Source organism: Anolis carolinensis, chromosome 1 (assembly GCF_035594765.1).
Source record: "Anolis carolinensis isolate JA03-04 chromosome 1, rAnoCar3.1.pri, whole genome shotgun sequence".
NCBI classification, from domain to species: Eukaryota; Metazoa; Chordata; class Lepidosauria; order Squamata; family Dactyloidae; genus Anolis; species Anolis carolinensis.
In genome coordinates, this window is record NC_085841.1 from 224,118,967 (window position 1) to 224,137,306 (window position 18,340).

Consider the following 18,340-nt stretch of genomic DNA (forward strand, 5'->3'; position numbering starts at 1 on the left):
CTTGCAGGCTCAGGGCCATGATTTTCCTGATTGAGTCAATCCATTTGTAACATGGTGCTCATATTTTCTAGATGTCTTTGCCTTTGCTGAGCATTATTGTCTTCTCCAAAAGCTTGATTAGTTGGAACCTCTTTTTCTCTCTTCTTGGTTGTGGTAACTGCTGGGCTGTCCTGGAGCATCACATTTCAGCTTCTTTAACTCTCCAGCATTTACATCTATACTTTCCATATACACTGGAAACATTATGCTATGGATGAGTTGACTGCTATTACATCTTACACGTGAGGATCTTATCAAGTTCCTTTATAGTTGTCTTTTCCAGTTCTAGTCTTTTTCTGATTTCATAACTATAATCTCAAATTTGATTTGTGACTAATCTGAGATAACAGATAATAATGTCATTACCTGTCTCACCTTCTGGCTCAAGGGGAGAGTACAAAAGGTTAAAAACAGAATGATAAAACATGACACAATAAAAATAAATATAACCCAAGACTATAACAATAAAATATAGGTTGAAATTCACAAGTTACAACAGTAAGTGATGATACTGCTGTATTGGGCTTTAGTCAGATCTCACCTGAAATACCCTGCCTAATTTTGGGCACCACAGTTTGAGAAGGCCATAAAAAGGCAGGATTGTGTCCTGAGGAGGGCTACCAAAATAGTGAAGGATCTGGAAACCTAGCCCTGTGAGAATAGGAATAATTGATGGAGTCAGGCATGTTTAGCTTGTAGATGAAAAAAATGAGAAATAATATGGTTACGGGTGGGACACTGGCCTCCAATAGACAAGAGATCTTTCACCCACCCAGGATCTTCCATAGATATATAAACCTTCCTTGCTTAGTTTCTCCATATACTTCTGAGGATGCCTGCCATAGATGTGGGTGAAATGTCAGAAGAGAATACTTCTGGAACATGGCCATACTGCCCGGAACACACACAACAGTGTGATCTCGGCCATGAAAGCCTTTGACAACAAATATAGTCATCATCTTCAAATATCCAAGGGGCTCTCAAGCAAAGTTGTTTTCTGCTAATTCAGAGATGAGATCCCAAACCAGGGGCTTCAAATTACAAGAATTACAGACCGAAAGGTGCCAGGTTCAAATCCCGGGAGTGGCTTGAGCGCCCGCTGTTAGCTCCAGCTCCTGCCAACCTAGCAGTTTGAAAACATGCAAATATGAGTAGATCAATAGGTACCGCTCCGGCGGGAAGGTAACAGTGCTCCATGCAGTCATGCCGGCCACGTGACCTTGGAGGTGTCTACGGACAATGCCGGCTCTTCGGCTTAGAAATGGAGATGAGCACCAACCCCCAGAGTCAGACATGACTGGACTTAACGTCAGGGGAAACCTTTACCTTTACCTTTATGCAAAAACATTAGGAAGAGCCTCATGATAGGAAAATAGTATGAACTATCATAGAAATTAGGAGGTTCATTTTTTAAAAAACAGCTGTTAGATGGCCAATAGCAGAGATATTTTAGCTTTGTATACAATATGGGTTGGATAGACAACCTTAAGGTCTATTAGAGCTTCGCCAGTCTATGCTTCTAAATGCTTTAAGCCAGCAATGAGATAAGCAAGTTCACTTGATGCTCACCAGGATTTGGATATATATGAACAATGCTACATTTGTGCTGGTTCGCCTGCACATAATGAATATATCCGTTTATCTGAGAGAACCACAATTGGGAATACTGATCATTCCCAGCACTAAGAGGTAGACCACGATTAGGGCCAAATACTACAAATACAGATACAAAGGAAATTCATTCCATCAGGCCCAGAGTATGTTCAAACCAATTCAAAAATACCAGAGTGATTTTTGAATGCTCTGAAACATGTTTCTAGTTTTTCCAGAAATGTGTTCTGGATAGTTGAGAGGGGTCACATTTTTCTTATTAGGAAGAAACATCCATGTGAACTTTGGATGAAGCAATGTATCCACCCACCCCTTATTGTCCTAATTTAATCCTCCCCTTTCCCCATTCCTTGGAAAATTGAACAACATAAGCCAGTGTCAGTTTCTCCATAGATTCTGCCAAATTAGGACATACATGTGGTGTGACTTTTATTAGGAAAAGGGACATAGACTTGTGAGTTGTGTTCAGATAATGGTTCAATATTCCATTTGGGGAAGGACAACAGTTCCTTTTAGAACTCCCTCTCCACTTATCCCATCCTAAAGGTAGATTTATGGTAACAGCAGCAGGATATTTCTATGTGCTGTGTTCTCCAAGACAGCACCCCAGAAGCCACTTTTATTTTGCTAAACAGTTCATTCTTTCTTCATATCAAATCTCATCATCTTGATAACCATGATTGTTTACTTCTGTCCTACACACTTGTTGTGAACTGGGAGATAATAGATCATAGAATGGAACCAGTCTATGGGCAACCAGTTTGCAAAGCACTACCCCAATCTGCAAAACCATACCAGTTTACTTTGGAGGGAGGTGATTCTGAGTTTTGCAGATGTTCGCACCACCAGCAATATTAGAAAATCCCCATTGAGAAACAAACAGATGCTCTCTGAATGGTGGCAACCTGAGTAGGGAAGCAAATGGGATGGCTGACTTAAGTCTCTTTTAATTTAGAGTTTCTTTGGCTGACTTAAAATCCGAAACTCTAAATTGAAGCACTCCTGTCAGGAAATACATGGAAGAATTTTGTTGCAGGTTCCACTAGTTCAGTGTTCCTAGTTATGGCAGACTAACTCTCAAGTAAACCATACAAATTTATGAGGGAAACTGTGGCAAGAATTTCACCAGACTTTGGTAAAGTCCAAGGATAAGATACAATGTTTTCAGGAATCTGGATTTGTTCAAGTGGTTCCAGTTTGCCATCTGTGGTATCATGATTTTAGAAGTCAAAATCTTGCTTTAGTTACCTCTAGACTGGACTACTGCAATGCGCTCTACGTGGGGCTGCCTTTGAAGACAGCCCGGAAATTGCAATTAGTTCAGCGCTCGGCAGCCAGGCTTCTAACAGGAGCAAACTACAGGGCGCGTTCTACGCCTCTGTTTAAGGAGCTCCACTGGCTGCCGTTTGTTTTCCGGGCCCAATTCAAGGTGCAGGTTATCAACTACAAAGCCCTAAACGGTTTGGGACCCACCTACCTTAGAGACCGCATCTCCCCCTATGAACCTGCACGATCTCTTCGCTCTTCGGGGGAGGCCCTCCTCTCGCTCCCACCACCTTCGCAGTTGCGGCTGGTGGGGACGAGAGAGAGGGCCTTCTCCGCTGTGGCCCCCCGCCTCTGGAACTCACTCCCGAGGGAGATTAGACAGGCCCCCACCCTCCTTGCCTTTCGAAAAAGCCTTAAAACCTGGCTTTTCCAGAGGGCCTTCGATGACTAATTTTTGGGGGTTGATTTGTCTGCCCATTTAATTTAATAAGAGAGTGTTCTGCCATGATTATTGATACCTTGCTGAATACTTCTGCCACGAAGCTACAGAAGCCCTCTATTTCGGCCTAGAACTGTCTTATCTCCTTGTTTTTAACATGTGATGTATGTATTGATTGTATGACTGCTTTTCATGTTTGATTTTACAATGTGTAATTTGTCACTGTTTTTATTATTGTTGTGAGCCGCCCCGAGTCCCCTCGGGGAGATGGGGCGGGATATAAGAATAAATTTATTATTATTATTATTATTATTATTATTATTATTATTATTATTATTATTGCTTCTGATTCCACTCTGGTTCAAACCAGTGGCAATAATATTTGTTTATCATGGATTGTGACATCTTTCCTAAGAAAACCTTTTCAAATTTGTGGGGTTGCTATAAGTTAACAGGCCACATGTTAACACACAACATAAAACATTATTTCAAAATAATTTCCAAAAACAAACTTGCTTAGAGCACCTGCAGAGTAACCCTCATATACAATATATGGAAATACTGAATATTATTGTTGTTCATTGCCATTAAGTTAACTTCCCTTCAAGTCAATCTGTTATCAACAATCCTATTCAGATCTTGCAAATACAGGACAATGTTTTTTTGGGTTGTGTCTTTCCATCCTAATGGGGTATTCCTATACTTCTTTCCACCACATCAAGCATTATTCTATTTTCTAATGATTCGTGTTTTTTCAGAATATGCCTAAAGCATGTTAGTTAGATATATGTGTTTCTAGGGTAAAATCAGACATGATTTGTTTGTGAACCCATTTATTTCTCATTTTGATGTTACCACCACATTTTAAATGAAAAGACTGAATAAAAGAAGGGGAAATACTTCCTTTACTCCCACCACTGTAGGCAAGGAATACTACCATGTGTGTCTTGGGATTGTCACTTTCAGAGCTAGATGTTTGTGAAAATGCTTATTCATTTAAAATTAATTCATTGTAATTAATCATAATTATTACAAGGATATCAGAATGATGGCAATGTGGCAAAACCTGAGTTTTTTTTGTGGATATTTATTGTAGCCTATGGTTAGCAAAACCACAGAAATGTCAAAACACATTTTCAAATTATTGCCAAACTGTGCTTACCAGGGGGCTTGCAATAAACTTGTAGAACATGAAAGCGCCAAAATAAATATAGACCACAAAAACACAGTTGGCAAGGTTTTTTTATGGCAATATTCTCAAATAAAAAGCTAACAAAGCATGAATCCACATGTATGTGTCACTGATTCGTCTTGCTGCTGCGGTAGACATAATTCTAATAGACTTGTTTGTTTTACTATTTTAAAAACTTTTAAACAAGAAGATTTTAGCTTCTTGAACTTATTGTCAGTAGCCTTGGGCCCCCTGTGAGGAGAAAGGTGGGATATAAATTAAATAAATACATAAACAAAGAAACAAATAATACATTCTGGATTTTACTGTCGGAATTGATTAACACCGAAAAAAAGTACAATCTTTTCTCTTATAGATCTTCCATGATGTAAAATGTAGAAATCCTGCTGAACTGTTATTCCTTTCATAGACTTTTTGAAAAGGAAGTGACATGACTTGTCTGTAAGTCAATGTACTTGCAAAAAGGTGTCCCTTTCTATCTTTCTAACAGCTCAGAGCTGTGTCAACTGGACATTAGGTTGAATGCAAATTCTGCCATTCATACATGGAAGGCTTCCTTCCATCTATAATAATTTAATTCAGTAGAGAATCCCGTGAGTAGAACGCAGCAGAAGGGCAACCTGTTCAGAATCTGAGTTGGAATACTAAAGGAGTTATCTAAAGTATTGGAGTCTTCTCATTAAATAGGTTCAGCACCTCGGATAGTTCATTTAAAGTTCAGACCAAAAGAGAAGATGTTTCACCCCAAAGATGAGATACTGCCATAAGAAACATACGCAAAGTGAAAGAGTGAATGTCTACTAAATTGCATCAACCTGACCATGGTGCCAGTAATTTACCGCCATGCTTAGAGGAATGCAGGTTGAGTCTGAATTGATGTTTTCTATGTTGCATGTGTTTTATTTTATTGTATTTTATACTGTGTTCACTTTTATGTTCTTTTTAGGCATCTTGTGCAGTTTGTAAGCTGCCCCAAGTCCCTTCAGGGAGATGGTGGTGGGATATCAGAATAAAGTTGTTGTTGTTGTTGTTGTTGTTGTTATCTTTTAATTTACTGGACCCATTCCCTTAGTTTCTGTACATAATCTACAAGTAAATGTTCTCAAGCTAAATGCTGACTTAGTGCTAGGTTCTTTCTGTCCTAATAAGAGGAAAAGAGTACAATAATTCAACAGCTTCAAGTGTTGTTGTAACTGAAATACAGTAGAGTCTCACTTATCCAAGCTAAACGGGCCGGCAGAAGCTTGGATAAGCGAATATCCTGGATAATAAGGTGGGATTAAGGAAAAGCCTATTAAACATCAAATTAGGTTATGATTTTACAAATTAAGCACCAAAACATCATGTTATACAACAAATTTGACAGAAAAAAGTAGTTCAATACGCAGGAACGTTATGTTGTAATTACTGTATTTACGAATTTAGCATCAAAATATCATGATATATTGAAAACATTGACTACAAAAATGGCTTGGATAATCCAGAACCTTGGATAAGAAAGGCTTGGATAAGTGAAACTCTACTGTATATGATTTGGTAAAGGCTAGGTGTATATATTTAAAGTACAATTATTAGTAATTTGACAATTAATGTAAACTGTGGTTTTGCATACAAAAAAGGTCAACCCTTTATACAAAAAACCCCTAAGATACAACACATCAATGTGAGTTATAAAATTCCGCCCCCCCCCCCCAAAGTATATTGTCATTCATCCACATGCCATCAACATACACATTCACTTTTGTCTTAACCACAACATCCTTATTAAATTTGGGGAGTTCATGATCATCTTGGAGACAAGGATCAGGAAAAGATGTTGCCTTAGCGGTCTTCACTTTATGATCCTCGACAGTATTACAAGGTTTTTTCATCTTCAGATGAGTTTCCTCTGGACTAGGAACTTGTGCCACTCCCCATGGAGATACATAAACTACTCTTCAGACTTTATGTAGAACAAACAGAATAAAGGCATGAGACACTCAAGCTTTCTTTTGCCCTTAAATGATCTTTCTCAAGTTGCTAATGTGCATGTTTGCATAAGGCACTCATGCATAAAGAGCAACTGAATAGGAAAGGACAAGAAACCTGAAGTGTATATATTAATCTTCAATATCTGAAAATACTTTCTCCTTAAATTTCCCTGTTACTAACCAACATGTCTCTAAAATGGTATGCACTAAGGCAGTGGTTCTCAACCTGTGGGTCCCCAGGTGTTTTGGCCTACAACTCCCAGAAATCCCAGCCAGTTTACCAGCTGTTAGAATTTCTGGAAGGTGAAGGCCAAGACATCTGGGGACCCACAGGTTGAGAACCACTGCGTGGTGTATTTATTTTGGCTGCCCACGCTGCCCATGGGTCCATCCTCTGGAACCATTAAGCTTGTGGTTTGGCAATTAATAATTAAACTGATTCCCAGTCCTTTTCTTTTCAAGGTCTTTTGGATGGCTCACCAAACTACAAGTCCCAGAACCACATAGAATGGACCCATTCCAATGAAAGTGGTATCAAACTGCTAAAATAGTGCCATGTGGATATCCCACTAGTTATGCTGAGGTAAGCCATGACTAACCAAATATTGAATAAACAAGAACTTACAGAAGGTAGAAGATATTGCCATGCATCAAAGATCGACTATGTTACCTTTAATGATTCTTGATGATTCAGAGTCATGCCTTTAGAATGCAACAACCTTCAGCTGGTGAACAATTTAATCTATTTAAATTTGAGCACTAAGGGAGAAGGAGAGAGAGTTATGAATGTCTAACTGGAGATGGCCAGAGCTAAGGCATCCCGGATATGCAGTTAGAATATACTACAACATAAATGGTTGTGCCATCTGCTTTTATTAGATTCTGAAGGGCTCTGAACATTTGCATATATTAAAAAATACTGTGCATTCTCAGTGCTTTTTCTCATTCATAAAATTCTAAAGCCTATGGTGCTACATCTGGATTTTTTTTTACTGTTTGGAGTGAAGAGTGCTTTAGTTTTTAGAGCCTCCTTCAGTTTAGAGTTTTCAGTAAAAACACTGGAGAAGTCTTCATTTGGGAATTTGAAATTGAGTATAATATAAGACCTTGCCAGCTCATTCCCTGGAGCCCCCAATGGCATAGTGGGTTAAAGCCTCATGACTTGAAGGTTGGGTTGCTGACCTGAAGGCTGCCAGATTAAAATCCAATCCGGGGAGAGCGTGGATGAGCTCCCTCTATCAGCTCCAGCTCCATGCGGGGACATGAGAGAAGCCTCCCACAAGGATGGTAAAAACAACAAAACATCCTGGCGTCCCCTGGGCAATATCCTTGCAGACGGCCAATTCTCTCACACCAGAAGCGACTCAAGTTGCTGCTGACACACACAAAGCTCATTCCCTTCTTTCCAGCCTCCACTGCAATGCAGCATGAGAACAATTTTGGCCAACTGTAGGAACTGGTACTGGTTGACATCCGAATGAAAATTCCACCTAGATTTTGTACACATGCCAAGGGGAAAAAAAGAATCTAGAGCTGGCTATAATTTCTGTATGTGGCGCTCTTGTCAGTCTCTTGAAACATTTGACGCTTATTAACAGTCTTGAAAGTACATTGACTTGGAAAAGGTGGAACCGTGCTTATATTCTTTCATGTAATTTTTCTAGCTGTTTTCCATGAACAGAATTCTAGCTGCACTGCAAGAGAAAAGGCAATTCTCATTAAATGTCCCTATGTGGAAGCACTCATGGTGCCGCTTCAAATTATTACAATATGAATAACTATTATGTGAGAATGAAATTTCTCCCTCCCATTTTGTTGGTATACAATCATTTTTTCTTCCACCATAGAATTATATTCAAAAGTGCAGAAAATAATATCTTATATGTCATATATGTATTCTTTGTGTTATCCACAATAGGGTAGGGGTTGATGGCCAATCAATGATTAGCCAACCAATAGATCCAAATAAACAAATACACCCATGTGCTAAAGTTATTTAGCATTTTAATAATAGTTTACAGTTTTTCATACCAATCTGTTCTTTATTCACAGAAAGTTCATTTTCCTGCTCTGCTGTGACTCACAAGTGATGATAAACCAAGTACACCACAATTCTTACAAAATCCAGGACAGACATAATGTACGTGTCATGCAATGAAATCAGCAAAAATTATCTTAGTTCATCACTATACTAAGTTTTCCTGACCTCTGCATTAATTTTCCATACCTTTAACACACAACAAAAATCCTAGCAACTGTTGATCTACACATTTCCCCAACTGCGTGGAAGCTGCTAATGAGAAATCCTTTACCCTGAATGGCGAGAGCAGATAGGAAAAAAAATTACTTGACTAAGGCTGTATCTACACAGTATAATTAATGCAGTTTGATACAGCTTTGACTACCATGGCTCTATGCTATGGAATCATGGGAATGGTAGCTTTACAAAGTCTGCCAAAGAGTGCTTGCGTCTCACCAAACTATAAATTCCAGGACTCCACCATAGCATTGAGTTAAACAACAGTTAAAGTGGTGTCAAGCTACACACATTTTTCAGTGCAGGCACACCATTTAGGAGATTATTAATCATTTTAATTCATTTGTAGCAATTATATGCTGTTGAAGAGATATAATACTCCTCAGGACTAAACACAAACTACAATAGGGTGAGAAGCTAAGATAACAAGAAAACATTCCAGAATTGGAGCCCCCAATGGTGCAATGGGTGAATACCTTGTGCCTGCAAGACTGCTGACTGAAAGGTTAGCAGTTCAAATCTGAGGAGCGGAGTGAGCTCCCATCTGTCAGCTCTAGCTCCCCATGTGGGGACATGAGAGAAGCCTCCCACGAGGATGGTAAAACATCAAACATCCGGGCAACTTGCAGTTTCTCAAGTCGCTCCTGACACACAAAAAACCCTAAAGAATTGCAAATGTGGGAGAAAGTGAGCCTACAGGTGCACTGGACCCAAAAGATTTGCAGCTTTTCAGATTAAACCAGGACTAGAAATAGACAAAAACCAAACAAAAAAGCAATTTTTCAACTACAAAAAATACAAAACACACACACTCCCCTATACAAGATAGTTGTGGAAAGCACAAGCATTTTTATATATTGAACTGCACCTCAATCACTGCACTTCATTCTCCTTAATGACACTCATTTGTGTCACAATGATTCCACTGGGTTCATTTTGTATTCCATCTTTACATTCTTGTGTAAGTAACTAAGATCCTCCTACAGTCCCTCCTGGTTTCATTGTTTTTGCTAGAAATATTTTTTTATGTCGTGTTTCCATGGAGAACAGACTGGGGAGATATGTACATGTATATTCACATTTTGATGCTTTGACTAAGAAGCTGTCGTCAGATGAATGATTAAACAGAAGTTGTACACATAAGGTTGCCACTACCTCTTTTTTCTAGAAATCTCCCTGTGTCGCACATTAGGCTAGCTTCACCTTGCTAAAGACATCAAGCCACACACAGGAAGTAGTCTTTTGTAGTTTATTTAGAAAATAGGCAAAAGATAGTTCATAAAAGGTAAAGGTTCAGTTCCAGAAGATAGATACAAAACGAGGCTGTGAGCAATTAGTCCATAGAAACATAGAGCATGAAACAAGGTCCTTTTCATAGCAGCCAAAAGTCCCAGCAAACAGAATATCTCCACATGGTAATAGAGGAAAGCAAACTTGGTACAGGAAAGAAGACTTGCTTCTTGATCTAGCGATGAAGTTGCATTGACAGAGATCTCTCTCTCCCAGCAGACTGTTTTAAAAGCATGACATAAAGGCATTCCTTTGCCCTTTCACCTCCCATTTATTAGCTATGCGAAGACTTTACCGCAACCCTCTAAATTTCAGTCTTGTAGCCCGATCGAGATCCTCAGAGTCAAGGCCACTGAGCTCATTACTGTTATCAGGCAGAGGCAAAGCGCTATCCTCCCTTTCTGCTTCCTGCACCTGAAATTCCTCATTAGAAACAACATCATGATTTATTCCCAGGGGAACAACTCCCTGCTCTTCATTTCCCACAGCCAGAACGCTCCTATAATTCCCAGCAGTAGAGTCATCTTCAAATTCATCCTGAATCCCATCATTATGCACATATAACCCAGAATCCTCTTCAGAGTCATACAAAGCGACATCAGAGTCACACAAAGGCAAAGGTTGAGTCACAACACCCTGAGCCTTCATTCAGACTTACTCCATCCAGCAATTTCTCCAAACCATCTGTGTAGCAGCCAGGGATTGAGGAAGTCCATCCTGACAGCACAACTGCATGTGCCGAAAACTTAATTCAAATCATATACAATGTTTTACATGGGGAATGACCATTAGAAGTGCCCCAGACCTATTTGTACCCAGATTAGCATCCTAATAGGTTTATTTTCATAAACATATTCACAAAGATCTCGTTCAAGGTGTAAAGCTCCATCAATGTACTTAAACAGAGGGAGGTCATGACTATAGGGAGTACATGTAGTTGGCCGAGATATTCTGTTCACCATCTCAGTTAGAGGGAGAGGGCAGAGCTATGTGCCCATGCCACTGCATGGCGGTGAATGGGGAATTATTTGCACAATGGTGTATTGGATACCATCCTCCTCAAGCACTACTTAGATGTTATACGGTGTTGACAGGTTTTCAAAACAACAACAAAAGACCATTAGAAATAAGGACATATATGGCGGACAGTGATAAAGTACGTACATATCTATGTTATACCTAAATAGTAAATGCAAGCCCTGTGTTTCTCTGCAAAATTATGGAAGCCATAACGTCCATATACATATCTAAAATGAACTTTCTAGCCCTCAGAGCACATTGCTTATAAGAAACCTCTGCCAACCCTATAAGGGACAAGACTTCCACTCCTCATATATGAAACATCCCTTATAATAAGGAATAAATGGCAGTCTCGGTGCTATACCAGACTTCTATAGAAATTATTCTGGTGTAACAACCCAACTAGATTCTGGCCATTTTTATGGGATTGCCACAGATCTTGGAAAAGATATCTTTAGGGGATATACCTCCCAGAATTCCCTGGCCACCATAACTACTAAGAAAAGTGAAGTTTCTAAAAGTCCCATACCAAGCTTAGCATAAGACCTACTTCTTTGCTTGTCCAGGATTTTAGCCTGGAGGTCAAATTGAATGCAGAAAACATGCCTGCCACTCAAATCAAAGGAAAACTCCAACTTGTGCAAGTAGGAGTTTTTCTTGGGATACAGTAGAGTCTCACTTATCCAACACTCACTTATCCAACGTTCTGGATTATCCAACACATTTTTGTAGTCAATGTTTTCAATATATCGTGATATTTTGGTGCTAAATTCATAAATACAGTAATTAATACATAGCATTACTGCGTATTGAACTACTTTTTCTGCCAAATTTGTTGTCTAACATGATGTTTTGATGCTTAATTTGTAAAATCATAACCTAATTTGATATTTAATAGGCTTTACCTTAATGCCTCCTTATTATCCAACATATTCGCTTATCCAACATTCTGCTGGCCCGTTTATGTTGGATAAGTGAGACTCTACTCTACTTTGAATCAGGATGACAGCAAGAACAAATAATTAAATCCCAGCGTCCCTTTTCCACCTCCATTTCCATTCTTGGTTTTTTTTTTCTTCTTTGGCACTGAATGCAGTAACTTCCAGTTGTCTGTTTTTTGGATCTGTTCTCATTCCACAGTCTGGCTGAGAGCCTTTGAAAATGAGCGTTCAGCCATCATTCGAAGCAGTGGTTATAGAGAAGGTGAAGAGGGAAAGCAATAATGACTCATACTTCTTGGATAGCTAAATTCTTTTCATATCTTAATCACTACACTGTTTTGCCCATCAATTGAGTCAAGGCTATGGTTTCCAGGATTCTTCTATTTATGCTATTACTAAAGATCAGTACATCAATGTAGCAAGGAATTACAGGGTATGAATGCTCATTTTTTGCTTAATCCTTGGGGCCTGTGTGTCAGATTCCCCATTACCCTCCAAGCTTAGCTATAATAAGCACAGGTAGCGGGAAACAGAACAGTTGTTTCCCAGCAGCAATATACTATTGTGGGATTATATTTGTCGTGTCTCTTCAAGTCATTTCTGGCCCTAAAGCAAATCATAAGGTTTTCCAAGACTATGTGACTTATCCAATTTCATCTACTTCAGTGATTCCCAATCTTTATTTGACTAGGGACCACTTTGACCAGGGACCACTCCCCAACATTAGTACCAAATGGGTTACGAATCAGTTTTAGGTCAACTTTAGATTCAGTTTGGTTATTTGGGGTGCTGATTCATAAAATTGCACTGGATAGACCACAACAGCTCTACTTTCTGATATAGAACATATGCCATCCAGTAATCACCATCTATTTGTGCACAGAAAACCATATTTAATAATCTAGAGCTGATGCGGTCTATCCAATGCAATTTTCCGAATCAGCACCCCAAATAACTCCAGGAATAGGCCTAAAAACAAAGTCACCAAGACACCCCTACTTCCAGGCGCCACAGGGAACGGCTCTGCTCAGTGGGAGGGAGGAGGAGGAGAAGCAGCAGTCAGGGGGCTTGTTGTCACGCCTTTCGAGGGTAGTCAACCTCTCTCCTCCCGACATCCCCATTGCATTGGCACTATAAGAGGGTTTTGCGAGATCAGTCACTCCTGATGCAATGGTGTAGTAAAGGTGAGGCCGCAGGCCATATTTTAGTTCTTGGGGACCACTGGTAGTTCACGGACCACAGGTTGGGAACCACTGATCTAGTGGGTTTCGATGTCTGCGTGGGGAATCATATCCTGGTCTCTAGAGTTATACTGCAATGTCCAATTCACTATACCAAGAACTTTAATGGGTAATATTTTGAGTTAAAAAATGAAAACTGCTAGAACTGATATGGTGACACAGATCTGTACAGCTGCCTGAATATTTGAACTTTCTGGGGTCGTGTGTCTTTAAGGTCTTGGTACTTCAGAGTTTACCATTATGTCCATGATTTGACAAAATATGGGCATTTTGAAGCAGAGATTGCATCGAGAAGCAGCAATGATCTGAGCTAGTAACTCCAGATCAAAAGCAGGAAGCCTTTAAAAAAAATAATCTGTGGCCTTGTCACATGTGACCCAGTGATATGTTGGATTTTTTTTATGAAACCATGTGGTTCACAATTGGGTTGTTCGTAGGACAGACTAAGCACTTATTTTTACCCAAAAATGTGAGTCCTGTGAGATATTGCTGGTGGTTGGTGGTCAGCTATGAAAAATAGACTTCACAAGTCATTTTAGGAGATTTCTGCAAAGGTGGAATAAGACCTGGTTCACAGGATTCTGGGAACTGCAAGGATTGTTCAGCAGCATATGCAATAAAAGTTAACTATACTGTATAACAGATAATGAACCAGTTGCTAAGATGCCACCCACAGTGCAGAATTGTAACACTTTGACACCAATTTATCTCTGACTATATCCACACTGTAGAATTATAGCAGTTTGACAACATAGCTCTATCATATGGAATTCTGGGGTTTGTAGTTGGTGAGGCAGCAAACACTTTTTGGCAGAGAAAATTAAAGTGCTTGTAAAACTACAGCTCTCATGCTTCCATAGCATTGAGCCATGGCAGTTAATGTGGTGTCAAACTGCTATAATTATGCAAGGAGATTTGTTCATATCCAGTTAGTGCCGATTATTGGGGGGGTGGGAACGGGAAAACTGGACAGAAAGTAGTGATGACAAAAAAGAAATATTCTGGAAGAGGCGTAACCTCTGCTTCAAATCCTGTAAATATTTAGTAGTAAAGATATTTTACAAAAACCTTCATTGTCCAGACTTCCTCAGTAGTCATTCCAAGTTACCCCACACAGGCAGAAAGAAACCAGATGGCCCAGGCAGCCTGATGCGAGTCTTAGTTCTTATCATGTAATAGATCATTCAGTACTTTTGCAGTCTACGCATACATCTGGAAATCATGATATAAAAAATTATTTTATCTTGTTGGTAACGATAACAGAATAGTACTATTTGCATGTTCACAAGCTATCTTAAATTAGTAATGGATCAATTCATCCAGTTTTTTTTTTGGTTTTTTTTTCCGTGTCAGGAAAAGAAAAAAATTGAAAAAGGAAGAAAAAAATTAAATGGTCTTTCATGGAAAAGGCCCTACTTCATGGGTCACATAACTTGAGAAAATTGCTACTTCCTGGTAATAGTCCATAGAATATAATGAAAGCGAGGAGAAAACAAGTTTTATTGTAAAAGTTGTACAGTGTTCCCTCACAACTTCACAGTTCGCTTTTCGTGGATTTGCTGTTTTGCGATTTTTCAATAAACTCTAAAAGAATGTTATAAATCACAAAAAATTACAATTTACAGCCTAAGGAAGGGAGGAAGGAGAAGCAGAAGGGAGAGAAAAGGAGCCCAAGCGGCAACGGGAGGAGAAGGAGGCGATTTATCAACACACGATTGGTTGATGAAGACTTAAAATAGTGTATAACTAATAAAATAATGTATAAATATTAAAATAAATATAGTGTCCCTACTTCATGGATTTTCACTTATTGCGGGTGGGCCTGGAACGTAACCCCCATGATAAGTGAGGGAACACTATACCTTCAAATGGGCACCCTATGAAGATAAATGGACACATACAATTTAATAAACCATTCAGATTGGAAGTTACTGAAGTGCTGACTAGAAACACAGCCAACCCTCTCCATTTGTTGGGGCTGGGGGCACAGAATCCCAATGAAAGTGAAAAATGGGGATGAAGAAATTACATTTTTTTTTTACTTGAGACATTAACACTCTAGGAATATCTAGGTTCTGTAGAATGACTTTATGGTCAGCTTCAACCAGAATTTGTCCATTTAATCGCATTTACGGCCTCATCATATGAGGCTAGATTTGACGGCAAACACCAATCTAGCCCCGGGGAAAAGGGTGACGGGGCAGCACACATTGATGTCCTTTCTCCCATATATATTTGTCTGAAGTTATACTTAACAATATAATGTTCTGATTTACATATACATTTCACTTATAAATAAACCTACAGAACCTATCTTGTTTATAACTTGGGGAATGACTGTACATTAAGAAACCCTTTTGATGAACTGCAGCAACAACGCCCAATGTGCATTGTTGCTTGATGTGTATCAATGTCCAATTCTCATTGATTCTGATACGGATTGGTGTCATTGCAAAGCTGTCACATTGTACATTATGAAACTGCCCCATTCTAATTCCAAGACATAAATCCACCTACAGAAACACAACTTCAGTCCAGGATTCTGGTCATTTTTTAAGAGGTTAAGGTTTATAACACATGTTAGTCATGATCCAAAGAAGCTATATACACAACAGGGACACAACTGGTTGATAAGTATGAGTCTAAAACTTTCAAAAACACCAGTTCTTACAAACTGAGAAATGAGCCCTTTTCTATATCATAGTGGGAAAAAAAATCTTATTTCTAGTCTTCAATGAGTAAATGAGTGAGTTTTTTTAAAAAAAGGTTTTATCTTGGTTTCAGTCAGACTTGGCCTGGGATCATATAAACAAGGCAGTCAGGACATTATAATGATTCTAGCTGCATGTGGAAAGAACAATTCACATGTCTGCCACTTCCAGTCTGAAAAATCACACCATGATTTTATCCTGTGTCATAATCCCTCATCGTGGGTGTTTCCTCCCATACACCGTCCAGATGCCTCCCTGGTCACAAATTCCTGATACAAAAGTGAGGTCTATGCTCTGAGATTCCATCATACTTTCCTCCAAATTGAATCTCACATCTGCTAACAGGCAGCTCGTGTAGTAAACTATTATGTGTAATTTCACTGTCCAGTTCATTTAATATTTCAGTTGAAATAGTCATTTTGGAGCACTCATTGGGAAATATATTTGGCTATTATTAATGTTACCATGGAAAATAGTTTCTGGTACATGTGGCTGGAATTAATTTCTAAAGTAAGTATGGTAACATTTAAATATTAATAATTGTATTGAAATTATATAATTCTACAGACTTATAGAACCTTGGAAGACACTTGCTACAAATAATTCAAAGCAAATGTAAGTTACATTATCATTGTAACTTAATGAGGGACAACCTCACTCCTTTTGTGGATTATTGCTGTTTTACTTACCTTTATTTTCTGCTGCCTTGGAGATTAGGACAGGAAAGGAGATTCCAGTCAGGAGGAATAACTTCCTGACTGTAAGAAGAGCTGTTCAACAGTGGAACTCTCTGCCTTGGAGTGTGATGGAAGCTCCTTCCTTGGAGGGTTTTAAGCTGAGGCTGGATGGCCATCTGTTGAGGGTGCTCTGATTGTTCTTTTCCTGCATGGCAGAGGTTTAGACTGACTGGCTCACGTGGTCTCTTCCAACTCTATTACTCCACAATTCTATTGTTATAGGGAGTGTTCTGGTTACTTGGTTGTGTTTGATTTGATACATTACTTTTTTTTTAAAGCACCAAAAGGAAATATTTGGTTATGTTTGACTCATGAGGAAGTTTAAGTTGAAGCAACTCCCCAAATTATGACTGTAACAAATTACTTTTGAACTCCAATACTTATATTAGAGATGTAACATTTAACAGATCCAGCTAGGCTCTGCAAAACAATGTCAAATTAGAGTAGACATGGATTTTGAGAAGGGAGATAGCTATTAAAAATAAGGATGTGATTGGGAATGAACGAGGATAGGTCACTTGTTCTGGCATGAGTATTGATGCTGTAGTAACATCTTTCTTCTGTTTGTTCTGTTTAATTCTCCATGGTGCTGGAGGATATTTTCCACATTTTCGAAAGCAACTACTGCAATGTCATCAATATCACTTTGGCTTTCTATCAGTTAGTCATGACAAGAACTGCTCCATTAAATAAATGGGAATTGGGTAATTGGGAATTCCCTCCATTTATTAAATCTGTCTAGTCTAGGTGGGATTAACAGCTAGAGTTAGGCTTTCTTTAGTTTCTTCCAGACGGAAGACTTACAGTTACATTTATATTGGAAAGATAAACATCCAGTGCAAGTGCACACATTGACAGTGACTGTCCATTGCAGTATTGGAAAATGGGGAACATGCTGAATAGTTATAATTGATTTTTTTAAAGGAATGAAAAAGAGAGTTTGAAAGATCTGGGAGGAAGTTTTATGGCTAGTTGTAATAAATACACTAAGTTAAATGTATTATGCTGTTGTTTACCTTTCAATAAATCTTGCTTCAGGATGAATCCAAATTAGTCTTCCTTTCCAAAAACAAAACTTTTATTGTAAATATCAAGATGAGACAGTCGCCAATTTGGCTCACTTTGGCTGATTTTGAATAACAAGGGAAAGATTTGCTTGGAACATTGCAAGAGTTAATATCCTCTGCCTCCCAGCAAGGAATTGATGTGTCCAGAAATACATTTGTGTCCCTTTTAATTCCAAGATTCTACTCTATATAAGTTTGAATTCTCATAGATTAAAAATACCCTTTGGTTAAAGTAAGATACATTTTGTCTCAGATGGGGATGTTCAGTTAGAGGACTAACCCATAATGACCTACTACTTTGCTCTGTAAGCTGTTGGACTCAGTGCAAAGACCGCAAAAGTCAACAAGGATGGAACTGGAAAACCAAGGATGAGCCCAGTAAACAGAACACAGATTCCTTGCTGGAGGGCATAATATTCGTAACTGTCTCCAAATTCCCACTGATGTGGGATGGGCATGTTTCTTTTCCACTGAAGACTCTGGTTCACAATCAGTGTGTTTTCTTGGACTCAGTCCCTAATCTGGATGACCAGTTTTTAGCAATGGTTGGGAGCGTGTT

At 38.9% G+C, this 18,340-nt stretch overlaps 1 long non-coding RNA gene across 1 annotated transcript in view; it reads right to left on the bottom strand.

Annotated features, from left to right (window-relative positions):
- Positions 1 to 4,580: 4,580 nt before the first annotated feature.
- LOC134294652 (uncharacterized) overlaps positions 4,581 to 18,340 on the bottom strand; it is a 32,043-nt gene continuing 18,283 nt past the window's right edge. The window contains exon 3 of the long non-coding RNA XR_010001422.1: positions 4,581 to 16,859. This is a non-coding gene — a long non-coding RNA (uncharacterized LOC134294652). The remainder of the gene's footprint in view (positions 16,860 to 18,340) is intronic.